This window comes from Hydra viridissima, unplaced genomic scaffold (genome assembly GCF_058129835.1).
Source record: "Hydra viridissima isolate aposymbiotic clone 2 unplaced genomic scaffold, HvirCarnegie_v1 scaffold_3, whole genome shotgun sequence".
NCBI lineage: Eukaryota > Metazoa > Cnidaria > Hydrozoa > Anthoathecata > Hydridae > Hydra > Hydra viridissima.
Genome location: NW_028324302.1, coordinates 2,215,034 through 2,229,792, shown reverse-complemented (window position 1 = coordinate 2,229,792; position 14,759 = coordinate 2,215,034). Strand labels below are relative to the sequence as shown.

Below are 14,759 nucleotides of genomic sequence, written 5' to 3'. Positions count from 1 at the left end.
GACAAAACCCCCCTCTTAAATATACACCCATATTTTTATTTCAATTTAGAAAAACTTATCTCCGTTAAACATCCACTTTCTCCCCCTCTGCTTAAGAATATTTAATGATGCTGCCCCGTATCGTATCTAATGATGTTGTCTGTCATACTAGTATGAAATAAACGTAACATAGTTATTATATTAACAATTTTGAAAGGAACCGCATCATTTCAGTAGCATTTCAATAGCATTTATCTTTGAATTTCAACTTGGGGCAAATATCTCATTTTGGATAATTAAAATAGGAAATTTTGTTTCATTCAAAAGAAATTCATTTCATTCCACGTTTTTTCAAATGTCTTAATGCTGTAAATAAACAAAAGTTGGTGAAATTGTTATTGATAACGACAATATATAATAATTTGTTGGACTAACCATAGTTTTTAATAACGGAATTAATGACTCACTAAAATAAAAGCATAAAAATTCAGAACTTCGAACTTTAAAAATAGTAGGCAATTAAATTGCATGTCTCACGTCGTTGCGAAGTAAAAAAATCTTAAAAAGAATTTTTTTTTTTTATTTTTAGATCATGGTTACAACTTTTTTTATCAAAAACTATTTTTATTAATTTACCACACTCAACTCAATTATCTATTAGAAACTCCAGTCGTTGGTGTCTGGTTCTTTAGAAAAGGTACAGAAGTGCGTCATTTGCGTAGAAAAAAGCGGTTCTACAGTAAACTACGTCATTTGCGTAGGAAAAAGCGGTCCTAAGAGAAATAGTGATATTATTTAAATAGCGCTCCGTTTCAGCAAAAAAAAAAAAAAAAGATAAAAAAAAATCATTAAACCATAAAAAGAATAGAAGTAAAAACAAAACAAAAAAACAATTAGATTGCTACAACCCAGAGAATATTCATAAAACACGAAGGTGGTGAAATAATAAAAAATAACTTTCAATTTAAAAGTGTTATCATTTTGATCTGCTTTCTTCATTCCTCCTATTTGTAGCTTTTGTTTTGTTTGAAAAATCTAAAAGTACCAAAATGTGAAAGGAAAATCATCTCCGTCATTTATTTGCGCATTGTAAATCAATCGTAAGTTAAAATCTACCCTTTCTGACAGAAGTTTTTCTCTCAACCTCTGGAAAAAACCTTACGTTGTTTGCAGGAAGGACTTTAAGAATATCCTTTCTTTAACTAAAAACAGTCTTTCAAAGTCATGTTTTTATTTTTCTTGAAATATATGGGAAGTAAATGCCATCATAGCATTAAACTTTTTTTATTGCCATCTTCATTGTCGTGCGGTTCGTTGAATTTTGGAACGTTTTCTTTGATTTTTTTTTGACAACAATATCTAACGGAAATGGTTGAAAATTTCTCTCGATTTTGTTATTAGTCTGATAGGGAAGAGGGCTTAAAACTTTTATCAATTGCTTAAATCGAAGAAATTAATATTTGTTTTGAAAGAAACTAGGCATTGGATAAAGTAAAAAGTAAAAAGAAAAAAAAAAAAAGAAAAAAAAACTATAAAATTCTCTAATAAAATAGTTACAAAATATGTGTACGTTATAACCAAAGTTTTTTACTTTTTAAAAAATTGATTTTTTACAGAGCATCTTCGATATTTAGCGGAAATAAGTAAAAAATTATTAAATGCTTATAAACATGCTGAGTCAACAAAAAAATATAATTTCAACTGCATTTATAAACAGTGATTACGCCTTAGCTAGTCATATCAAGAACATATTGATAATGGGATTTGACGAAAATCCCCATCATAGGATTTATAAACTCGAAATAGCAAACTTTTCAATAAAGCTTTTTAACTTTACTGTAAAATACGTGATGTCAATATCAGTATCTCAAGAATAGCAAGTTGCAAAAAGTTTATGAGAATCACTTCACAGGCACCTGATTTGTAAACGCTTAAGATATAATCACTAAATTTGAAAAATTCATTTACTTAAAAAACTAGAAAACAAATTAAAAGATAAAAATCATGTATCTCTCTTTTTCCTTTTCATTTTTGTTATTTCTATAAGAGTTATGGAAGTACATACGACTTCATACAAGTTCCGGAATTTTTGTCTTTTTCAATTGCATCTAAAAGTTTTACATCTAAAATATTTCCCCTAGTGAAAACCAAGCTACTGAAATTTTTTTTTAATTTAAAACGCTTAAACCTAAAAAATAAGTGATGAGAAAACATCTAACTCTAAAATACCTTTTGAAACAAAATGAGTTTTTAGGCAATTTTCATTATTTGATTAAAAAACTCATTAGGGTTCTGGGAGAGACCGTGCACATTAGGGTGGTTCTTATTTATAAGGAAAAAGTTTTTTTTTTCGAATTGTTTTGAAATTATTTGCCAGAATGTACCTTTATATAAGACATGAAAATATACCAAATTTCAGCTCAATCCAATAATATTAACACGTGCCGCATCGACGCTGAAGTTGTGAGATTCAATGTAAGGCAGTTACCTATATGAACGACAATGTACGCTCGACTGTAAACATAAAATTACGCTTTTTTTTTTAAACTAAACTTTAAACATAATAATTAAAATGAAAACGTAAAATAAAGATATAGTTTATCCTAATACTATAGTTTTTATTTATTGAAATGATACATCCACTTCAGATACATATTTTGGATTAAAGTAAGCCTCCTTTTGTGGCGACTGGGAACTCTCTCCGGTACTCCTGAACAACCTGAATAAAATAAAAATAATATTGAATGTGTTTTCTAAACCTAGCCTATAGAATGTGTTCAAGAAAAAAGTAACAAAAAATTAAATTTGTTTATACATACCTGTATCAAAAATTGTTTTTGATGCTCATTTTTCGTCATTTTTTCACTGTAATCCTCAATCAACTTCACTCCTCTTTCTGCAATATCATTTGTACATTTTAAAGTTGAAATTATATTTTTTCCTGTGCGATAATCCTCTCTGTTTTCCCAATTCAGCGGATCGTCCTGAAGAAATTCAACACAAATACCGAATCGTTTAAATAACTGAAGTGAATTGGCGGACAATAACTCAGTTGGTAGATCTTTTTGAACAAAATTTTGGACATCTCGGATTTGCAACGATAGTTTTTTCTCAATGACTTCATTTTCTTCTTCTTTTTCATTCACAGTCTCTATATTTTTACTTGCACATTCCATAATTTTTTGAGCCATTCTAATTTTTTCAACTCTCTCAATTCTATCGTCAAATATTGCCATGGCAGCACACTCTTCACTTAGATACCATAAATGGTTTAAAAATTTTGTTATTGCAATGGTTGCAATGTTTTCATTAGTATTTTTAATTTTAACCAATTTTCTCAAAAAATATATATCATTTAGGGGAGCTCCTGTAGTATTCGTTGCTGAAAACCAGGCCTCTACATAACAGTATACAACGAAAACGCAAATTTATGCATTCAGTTTTGAATTATCCTTTCTCATTTTCATTTGATCGCGAAATAAAAAAAGTTTTAAACAATAAATCGCTTTAGACATCCATCTCGCTAAATGATATGCACCGGGGGCCCTAAAACTCACATTTGTTTTATCTCCCAAAAAAATGAGCGTCAATTGCAAAAACTCTTTGTAGTCATCACGTGGTTGCTCTTCTGCAAGTTTCTGTTTCACAAAATAAATAATTTCGGGCGCTACATCTTTCAGTGCATTATAAACGGCTTCATCGCTGGTATAATCTAAAAATTTCATTTTATCAATATTCTTCCAGTTTTCTTTCAGTGCTTTGAATTGAGCAATTTCAGGGCCGGATGCTACAATTGCTTTTGTCCTCGTGAATAAACCAGCCAAAACGACCTCAAATATATGGTGTCGGCATGGAAGCCACAAAATATCTCGCCCTAACCTTTGTTGAAGCAGAACTGCAGCTCCTTTTATACGTCCAGTGTTTGATGCTGTAGTATCAAAACAAAAGGCTTGAATTTTTTTCGGTTAAATTCCATTCATCAGTGATATGGAACACAGCAGAGCAAACTTTCGATCCTCCTGATGATGCAATTCCAGGTACTCCTAAAAATAGTTCAAAATGTAAACCAACCGCGATCACAGGAAGCCGATCAATTTTCTCATTTTTTGTGATATCAGGCAATAATTTGGAATCCCAATGCACTTCAATAAAATTTGCATCATTTCCTACCGATTTTATTGATGAATATTTTATTTTCCGCAAAATCTCTCTATTTCTTTTGATAGACGATCTATTGAGAACAAACTCGGTGATATCTATATTAAGAGCTTCTAGGACGGCAGAATTAATATGCATTGCATCCCTGTCACTCACTTTACATTTGTCCAAGGCAGCGGCCAGGCAAGGTGTTATTAACGTCTTTCGTCCTCTCTTGTTTGAAGATGGACCCTGTTCAGATTCCGATATTAAATATGTGTCATCTTCACTGTTGTCTTGATTTATCACTTTTTTCTGTGAATCTTCGTTTTCTTTATCTTCCATTTCAAAATATGCAATCGAACAACTAGAATTTTCCAACAAATCTTCTTTTCTTTTCAACTCTGCAGCTGTGCGTTCTTCTTTCCGCTTTTCCTTACGTAATAATTTGATATCTACTCCCAACATACAACCTACTCTACCTTTCTCCCTTTGCTTAATTAAAAATTCTCTATCTTCGGCGATTTTAATCTCATTTAACGCATTTAAGGTGGCAATATCGAAAACGTTGTCTAAATCTTCTTTAAAATCATTTTCTTTTTCTCTCTGCCGTTCAGTATCTCTATTTTTAGATTTTTCTAAATTTCTGACATTATCGTACAAAGATTTTAATTTCGAAATGCAGTTTGAACGGTTTTGAACTGGGATTCTTGCTTTTTTCCAAAAAACGTCCACTTCATCAATAACTAAAGCACTGCTGTCATTAAGATTTAAATTTACCACTCTCATGTTATAAAAAAGTACACTCAAAACATCTCGTTTACATGGTAATTTACTACCGCAGATTTGATTTTTCATCACTCCAACCAGATAAATATTTTTCCGAAAAGTGGACATTTTAGCACTTTTATCAATTACTTATATAGCACGTCTTTTCTTATGCACTTCATGTACGAAACTAAAACGAATGTTGCATTGAACAAATAATATGTAAAAACAAAATTGACTTGAAGAGACTTGTAGTTGCGCTTGTAGCGAATTCACAATGCACTTGGTGGTTAGTTGCGCCGACTCGTCATAGCATGTTAGACAGTCAGACGCATGAAACTTTAAGGCCAATGCGGCACGTGTTAATATTATCGGATTGAGCTGAAATTTTGTATTTTTAATGTTTTGGTGTAACTGAACAAAATTACAAATAATTTTGAAAAAATATGAACTTTCGAAAATAAGGACCACCCTAGTGCACATATTACAACAAAAGATTGTTTGAACTAAGTTCTATGAATATTGGACGCAATGATCTTCTAATAGTAAATGGTAAGTTCAGTTTTTTATAGATGCTTTACCTTAAAATCTTACCCCTTCATTATTTGCACCAGCTGGTACTGATTCAGGGACAAAATTACTGAGAAGTGGCTAGGCCATATTCGCTATAATACCATAAAATTACTTGTTGCAAAGCAGCTATTAAGGGGCTCATTTTCAAACCATGCTCATGAAACGGACATTTTCTGTCATTTTTGTATTTCTTTATACTATACATTTTATAAATTTGCTTTAATTATATTTTTCAAGTTATACGAAAAAGATTTTAAATTTTGATTTTTTTTTGTATAAGCCAATACCACCCTAATAAAGTAAAGAAAATTTTTATACATAATCTTGTGGATTATAAAATTATTTCGCTAAAACAGGTTTCTATTAAACTTTAAGTTGATTTAATTTTTAGTATAGGAAAATGCGAATCTTCAAATTATTTATAAAAAGAAATCATTTCATGTAATTTAATTTCGCTCTGATTATTCTAAGGATACAATTTCCCGTTATGACTTGTTTCTGTTCTAAGATATTTTCCTTCTGAAATTCTGATATTTTACCATTTTGACATCTTTCCACCTGACATTCAGACCTGGAGCAATCCATAAACGTCATTACTGATAAATTTTTAATTCCACACTCTTCAACGTATAACAGTCTAAAAACTATTAGCGTCAAAACTAATGGCTTTTACGTTCGTGTGACCATTTGAAGACTCGAGTGGGTGAAGACAGCAACGAACAACTTAGAAAAATTTGAGGTTAAAATTATTTTGTAACAAAAAAACATTGATACATAGCACCTTCATGCACTGTCGTATTTCTCTTCATTTTTTAACTTTGGAATTTTATGTTTATGTAAAAGATCGGTGCAAAAAAACTTTTAGTCGGCGTAAAAAAGTAAATTTACTTAAATATTTTTTAATTTAATTTGAACTTTTTTTTTTCAGTTTTACATTTAATTAGTCGTAATACAATAAAGTCCGTGATATATGCTCTCGTAATACAACAAAATCCATGACATTTGTTCTCATAATACATCAAAATCCGAGGTATATGCTTTCGTGATGCAATAAAATCCGTGATATATAGACTAATCTAATAAAAACTTGGTATCTGATAGAAGATCTAATGATCTTGTCGCCAGAACCATAAAAAGTTATAATAGAATATAACTTAAGCCATTAATAAATATAGACAAATAAAAATGACAAAATACAAAAAACAAAAGAGCGTGTTTATACAAATTTCTTATCTATAAAAGTATTTCAATATATTGTCATTAAAGAGAATGAATTTTTTAAATTTCTTTTTAAAGACTGGGAAGGTAATTGATAAATCAAAATTAGGTAAGACAATTTTGTTCCAGAGATTGGGTGCACGATAAGCTGCACAGAACTGATTGAATTTTGTTCGACAAAAGGGTTCAAAGAGTGAGTTATCATTTCGTAGTGTACATGGCCGCCGAGAGGGTGGGTGGGGGGTGGGGGTGGGTTTACGGGGAAGATTCCCGGGGCCCCGCGTGTGTACAAACAATTTTTTAAAGTAACTTTTAAAATATTTAAATAGTTTTGACTTTTAAAAGATGTAATTAACTTTTATTTTTCATTTTCAATGACCAGAGCTTGCTTCTTTTGGTCCTGGGTATGTAATTGATCATAATGAGGGTCCCTTAAGAAAACTTCTACGGGGACCGAAATTTCTCTCGGCTGCTATGGTAGTGTATACTTATTTTTTGTTTTTAAGGTAATAAAATCTTTTGAAACGTGTAAGGACGGATTGATTTTATATTGAAACATAAAACATAATAGTTTATATACATTCACTTCATAAATGTTAAGTACTTTTATATTTTTGAATAAAAACTTTGAATGCGAAAGTCGATTTTCAAAACAAACTAAGCGTATTGCGTGTTTCTGACGATGGTAAAGAGTACGCAACTTACTTTTGCTTGTACTTCCCCAAGCAATATTTGCATAGTTAATATAAGTATGTATAAGTGAGTAGTAGAGTTGGATTAAAATGGTTTTGTTTAAATAATTTCTTGACCTATAGAGGACTCCTATATTTTTAGAAACCTTTGTACAAATGTAGTCAATATGTGGTTTCCATGTAACATTCTCACCAAGATAAATGCCAAGAAAACTTGTAAAAGTTTCCTTTTTGCAATATGCAGCATGACGCCTTCTGGATCATTTACATCAAAACAACCATGTCATGTAGCCGTGTTTATCAGATTTTTTTTTATATTAATGCTAATTGTACAAAGCCTTTCGTTAGGAGTGTTCCCAAAAGTTCAGCTCACAAAGATTTCTTCGGAAGTATTTTCTGGTTTTAACTTTCTAGAAAAACAATCGGTTTTAATTTAATGCTTATAAAAAAAAAAAAAAAAAATGGTTGAATTGCTGATCAAGAGCTAAAAAATTTGCAACTTGATTTCTTGTGACGTTAAATAATACGATAGTAAATACGTTTTGTTATCTTTTGAAAAAGTTAAGCATTGAGAAAACAAGCGTTGGATATAGTCGATTTTGTTAATTTTTTTTTCTTTTTAACTAATTATTTTATTGATGGTTGTTAATAAGATATTGTATGTTAATGATGATTACTCAGTTTATTGATCATTAATTTTGAGAGTGAATTAATATTAAAATGTTGTAATAAACTAGTAAACAAAGCTCACTGGGGCGAATTTTATTTCTGTATCTGTCGGTGCTTAAAACATTTTAAGGACGTTTAATTTTTCTTTAACTAATATATACTACATAAAAATAATTAAAATCAAATTGTTTTTGATTATAATATATTATATGAAATTGATGCTGTGGCAAATGACGTGTTACCCAGTGGGCACAAGAACGTTTTTTGAACGTTTTCTAAGCGTCTTACGAAAACGTTTTTTAATGGTTTTTTGAACGTTCATATGAAACGGTGACCGGACGTTTTCCTAAAAACGTTTTTTGAACGTTTTTTAAGAGTCTCACAAAAACCTTTTTTGATGGGTTTTTATTATATGTAAATGAAACGTTTTAACCTTTTCAAGGATTATCCTAAATGCATTTATTTAAGTATAAGTTATTTCAGTAAATAAGTTATGTTATGCAGAAAAAAAATCTTTTACAAACGAAAATTTAGGAACAACAGCTCCTAAATTTTCGTTTGTGAAAGATTTTTTTTCTGCATTACATAACTTATTTACTGAAATAACTTAAATAAATGCATTTAGCTCCTAATTTAATAAATTTCTAAAAGTTAAATTTTTTAATTAGCTCCTAATTTAATAAATTTCTAAAAGTTAAATTTTCTGTTTATTTATAATATAAGCATACAAAAAAAAAGCATACATTTATAAATAAGCCTACAAAAACGTAATAAAATAATTGTTATGCTATTCTGTCAAGAGCTCTCTTCAAATGATCTTCAACTTATCGACCGAATCGAACTTCGTTGTATGTGACACCAGTGTTTCTAAAAACAGAAATACTATAGAAATCTTTCATGGATTCCAACTAGCACATATAAAGGGTGTTACTTGAACACACATTTATACTCATGGTAAATTCTACACTTTACTTTTAGTTTATTTAACAACTTTTTTAACCATGTTATAATTAATAATAGGACTTGCTTCTCTTATGTGCAAATAACTGTGATATGTTGCAATTTTTCATTCAAATATGAATAGAAATAGTTTCATACATTTATTAAAAAAGTTATTTATAATATTTTTAACTCAAACATACCTTGCATTCATTTGCTTGTAACTATGTCTGCACCTTTGATACTCATAATTCTGGTCAAAATTAGGTTCAATGAAATCAATAATAAATTCCGTTTCTACTTCAACAGTCGCATAATTATCGCTTTGGGAAACTAAAAAATTTTGATGGTTAATTCCAAACTTTACTAGAACTGCAATTCTATTTTTTCTCCATATACTAAAATAGTAATTTTTATCTCACTTACATTTCATATATATATAGTTTAAAAACTTAATTCATTTAAAATTATAAATTCCATTATAAAAAATGCTCTTTAAAAATAGCTTGAATTTGGTTGAGTTGTTTTCTTGCAACTATTTCTTTGCTCCTCATTACTGAGAACATATGCACAAAAATCTTTGTATTACATTATATCTATAATTTAAAATAACAAATATAAAAACTACCAATTAGAAATTAATAGAAATGCACTAAACTGTTGTTAAATTTGAATAATTTTATTTTAAAACTTTATAATAAAATGTGTATAGCAAAAAATAAAAAATGTAAAATTTCATACATTAAATAAAAAAAAAAAAAGATTAATAAATCTACTATAATAATTTACTTTAATAATACTATAACATTATATAAAAATACTTTTATATGACCATATGAAAAATCATAAAGTGTATAACAGTTACATTTAAAAAAGTTTTATTTAAAAAGGCAAACTTGTAGAGCATTCATATGAAGGCATTCCATGTTCTTGTAAAAGCATACACATGTGTAATTACATGATTACAGTTTGTAAGATAAGTGTTGTGAAACCATTTTTATAGGTCCTGCAAAAATATTATGTGAAGTAAAAATTGTTATTAATTTAAGAAGTTTTTAAAACGTTTTTTAAAAGATTTAATTATAAAAGTGTTACTCGGGCAAACATCAAACATTCCTGTGTCCATAGGAAACATCCATGTTCTATACTCTATTTTTTTTTCATTATATTTCATATACACACATTTATAAAAGTAATTTATTGAGGGAAAAATCACATTTTAAACATTATGTTAATAATTTTACAAAAGTAATTATAATTAATTACAAAACTTGAAAAAGTTTAATTTTGAAAAAAATAAAAAATGTTATTACTTTAAAAGTTTTAAATTCCAGCTTAGGTAGTCTTTTTTAAATTGTAAAAAAAAATTAAAAATATATTATTTTTAACTTATTAAAAACACATAAATATTTTTTAACTTAATCAAAATAAAATGTTGAATAAAAATCAGAAAAATAACAATTAACCCTTTTTTTGACAAACTTATATTCAACAACTTTTTATACTGTAATATATGGACTTGCTTCTCTTATGTTCAAACAAATGTGATATGCCACATCATTACATTTAAACAAATGCAAAAAAAGAAGATTATTTTTTGTCAACTAAATAGTCTACTATAATCTAAATAGTCTAAAAAGTCTACTAAACTTACAGTCATTTTTTAAATTTTAAATCTTCAATAATTGATATTGTGTAATAAAGAATTTTTACTTAGCTAAAAACATGTAATTGCTCAATAATTTTATAGAAATATTATCCTATGAATGTCATTATGGAAAAAAAGTGTTTTTACTTGTACATAGGTTGTAAAACTGTTTCTAGCTGGAGTAGAACAGTCCTCCTAGAAATAGCTACATACATTAAAAATAAAAAATAAAATTTTTTTTTTTTTATAATTCAAACTTACCTTGTAATAGGTTCTGACTATTTCTGTGTAACAACAATTGCTTCCTTGTTGCTTATATTTGAGGATGATAGTTTAACTTTAGTTATGGCAGTTTATTACATACATACATACATACATACATACATACATACATACATACATACATACATAATATATATATATATATATATATATATATATATATATATATATATATATATATATATATATATATATATATATATATATATATATATATATATATATGACATGTGACCACAATATATATATATGACCACACGGGTAAAACCACAGATGTCACATTTTTCTCATTTTGAGAAAAATGAAATTTTGTGTTTAGAGACATCAGATATCAGTTCATTGATAATCTATTCATTCCAAAGTATTTTTTATGACATTATATGACAAACTTTATAGAAAGTACCCATGCAACAAATTGTTTCCACAAGCCCATCTACCATATTATCTGTAATCCATCACTTTGCATTAAAATTCTATAGCCCAGACAAACACCTCATTGTGAAAAAACCCTTAATAAAAATAAAGGTTATTTTTATTTTCAACAAAATATTTCTACAAATATTTAGATAAACGTTTTCTAAAAAGTTTTACAATATTTTTTTACATTCTCTTACTCTGAGTCAGAGATTTGCTCTGGTTCTGATTCCTGGACAAGTAGGTTATCAACTGGCAAGTGATCATAGAAAGACTTATTTTGTACACTTATAAATTTTTTTTAGCTTTAATAAGTCTTTAAATTTTTCACAAGAAAGTGGCAAAGGGGCTATGTATGCTTGTTTTGGCTTATCAGGCACTTCAGAGACATGTTTAGATTGGGTCAATCTTCTCCCTCTTATTGAACCAGAACATGATCTAGACCTATGGGATGTAACACGCATAGAACTAAATACACCAATTCAGTTTTCCCTATACATAATAAAGTTAGAATTAGCCTTTGATATTTCAACTTCTCTGAGTGAACGTGTCTTAAATGGACAAACAACTAAAAAGCTTGGCTTTAAAAACTCTGTAAACTTCAGAAACTTTTTTTGTGCCATATTTATAATGTTGAATGGCTCTGGTTTTTTTGCGAGATGCCTGGAAAACACTCCTATATATATATATATATATATATATATATATATATATATATATATATATATATATATATATATATATATATATATATATATATATATATATATATATATATATATATATATATATATATATATATATATATATATATATATTTTATAAAAAATTAACTTTGCTTATATGCTTACCTTTGCTTATATGCTAAAAATTAACTTTGCTTATATGCTTATCTTTGTTGTTCAATTTTGTCTAATAATACGCATGCGCAGTTAGGCGTTTTACAGTTTTCAAAAAGCGTTTTTTAAAGGTTTTTCTAAGGTCCCTCAAAAGTAATAAAAAAAAGTCTTATTAAAACGTTTATCAAACGTTTTTAAAACGTTTTACCAATATATTTGACGTTCAACCGACCATTAAACGTTTACTAAACGTTTGCAAAACGTTCCTGTGCCCACTGGGTAGCGCAGAATGGCAAATTAGTCTAAAGGCTTTATATTTCCAATTTTGTTTTATCAACTTATTATTTTAGTATCACATCACAAGTCCTGTAAATTTTAAAAATTTTTAAAATAATGGTAAAATAAAATAGGTTTATGATACCCGCTAACAAATCGGTCAAAAACAACCGGGGTTTACACACAAAGCAAAAATTCGTAAAAGTAATATTATAAATAAATCCAAAAACAATTTATACAGTAAATAAATATAATTTATATAATTATATAATTTATACAATATTTAGCACGAAAATTTGTTAATGAGAAAACTTTTTACCAAATGCATGCAACGTGTTGCTCTCAGTGAATAAAAACAACGACGTGTTGACGAAGGAACTGTTTCAGCAAAATAAAAAATATTTTTTGCATCGGTATGTAAAAATGGATAAACCATAGATCCACCACTAACATTCCAAGTCAGCAATCGTCTAAGAAAACGAACCTTTCCGGCCGAATGTCGGCCAAAGACACAACATTTATCCGGAAATTATTAAAAAATTCTTCAAAACATCCAATTTTCTGAAAAAGTTTTACTGTTTGCCTGAGAAAATTCAAATGCTAATGAATGAGCAACTATTGTTAATAAACCATGACGTAATTGGATAATGTAATTACATATTCAACCTACAACTTCTCTTCTTCATAATTTGTCTGAAAATGGAGAATGCTTTCATTATTTGTCTTCGTTAGCTTTTTTATCTAATTAGATAAGGTTGACTTTGATATTTGCCAGAAACTAGCGGCTGCACACAACGACATTTCCCAGTTGTCTACAGCTTTGGATGTAGACAATACATCCACACCGCTGGTTACTCCAACTTTCGGAGTAACAACGGTGTAGAAATTCTTTTTCAAATTGTTGGTAAATTCTTTTTGGAACCATTTAACAAGCCTATCTACCAATTAAATAAGAAGCAAATGTAACAAGCCTATCTACAAATTAAATAAGAAGCAAATGTAACATGCACTTTAATCAAATATAATGTTGTATATATCGTAAATATATTTCATTCTACAAGCCAACAGCAAACATTAAAAGGATTTGAATTTGTTAACATTAAAGATAAATATACTTGTATGGAACTTTATAAATAAAATTTACGAATAATTTGAAAAAAGAGGCGGAGTTCATTTTTAATTAATGTACATTAGCTTTCTGATTACTTAAGAAACATGTGTATTCCGCCATTTTATTTTAAAAAGTGACTAAAAAATTTCAATTCCCCGTGATTTTTGTTCAAGAGTGCCCACTGAATTTTGAATATTGCTCAGGTGTAAGCAATGAGTCAGAATAGATTAACATAATTCCAACTTTTAAATAACCTGATGCCAAGTGCACAAACAAAAAACTGAAGTTTTGATTATGTAACAAAAAATCAAAAGATATGAGGTTCAAAATTGAACAAAAACTAATTATTGTCTTTTTCTGTTTTTATAAATATTAAATTTCAGTTAAAAATTATTATCCGTTTTTATTAAAAAAGTAACAAAGTAAGCTTTACTTTGTTTTAAAACTAAAATTTTCAAAGTGCTTTAAAACTTTTTGATTTTTACGACCTTAAACTGCATTGTTCAACTGTGTATAGTGTTCAATTGTGAACAATCTCTTAATCGAATATCTTGTGTTAAGCAAAACAACAGCGTATATTAGCGTTAATGGATCGAAGGATTAATTCAAAATAAACTGCACACATATGGTAAAGAAGAAACCTCTCTTTCACTAAGACAATACAACGTATCAAAAGTCGATTAGGTTTCCAATTTCTCACCCATAAGCGACAGTTACTTGTTCGCAAGTCTCAAAGCCATTTCCCTAAAAAAACAGATAACCATATCGGAAACTGCCGCTCTTTTTTTTTTTGGATATCTTGACAAATTCTTTGAAACAGGGCCAAAAAACGCGTTTGAATGATTACGTCACTTTTCAATGACACTGTTGATAAGTGAAATTTTGCAAAACAAACATCCTTTTTTTAGTTGTTAAACAATTAAATAAATTTTTTCTAGTTATAATCAAAATCATTTCAAAGTCATTACATGCAACAACCTAATGAAGCAACAACTATGTAGCCAATAATTAAAAAAAAAGTTTGAACTGAAAATTTTTTCGAAGTTTAAGGTAAAATGAGATACAGAATTTTTCATGCAAACTGATTTTTCGCCAACAAAATCACTATTTAATTTAACAGGCTAAATAATAATGCAGTAATCAATGGCTGACTAATGTCAGAAATATCTGCGTTATTTGCAGACATATTTCATTGAGTAAATGGTCTCGGTGCC

At 28.4% G+C, this 14,759-nt stretch overlaps 1 protein-coding gene, 1 long non-coding RNA gene and 1 pseudogene across 8 annotated transcripts in view; 1 reads left to right on the top strand and 2 right to left on the bottom strand.

The window, feature by feature from the left end:
- LOC145180696 (uncharacterized) overlaps positions 1-14,759 on the top strand; it is a 56,545-nt gene that overhangs the window by 1,510 nt on the left and 40,276 nt on the right. The gene's annotated exons all lie outside the window — the stretch shown is intronic.
- Positions 2,624-3,704, bottom strand: LOC149890576 (uncharacterized; annotated as a pseudogene). Its single transcript, XR_016450388.1, has 2 exons — positions 2,799-3,704; positions 2,624-2,698 (listed from the first exon to the last, which is right to left on the bottom strand). The product of XR_016450388.1 is annotated as an uncharacterized LOC149890576 (transcript).
- On the bottom strand, positions 8,731-12,250 carry LOC149890575 (uncharacterized). Of its 4 annotated transcripts, none has more exons than XR_016451251.1 (4): positions 12,171-12,230; positions 10,885-11,414; positions 9,179-9,308; positions 8,731-8,903 (listed from the first exon to the last, which is right to left on the bottom strand). It is a non-coding gene; the product is annotated as an uncharacterized LOC149890575 (long non-coding RNA). The 4 variants fall into 4 exon arrangements; XR_016451252.1 differs by lacking the exon at positions 12,171-12,230 and adding an exon at positions 11,520-12,005; XR_016451253.1 differs by lacking the exon at positions 10,885-11,414 and having other exon boundaries at positions 12,171-12,250.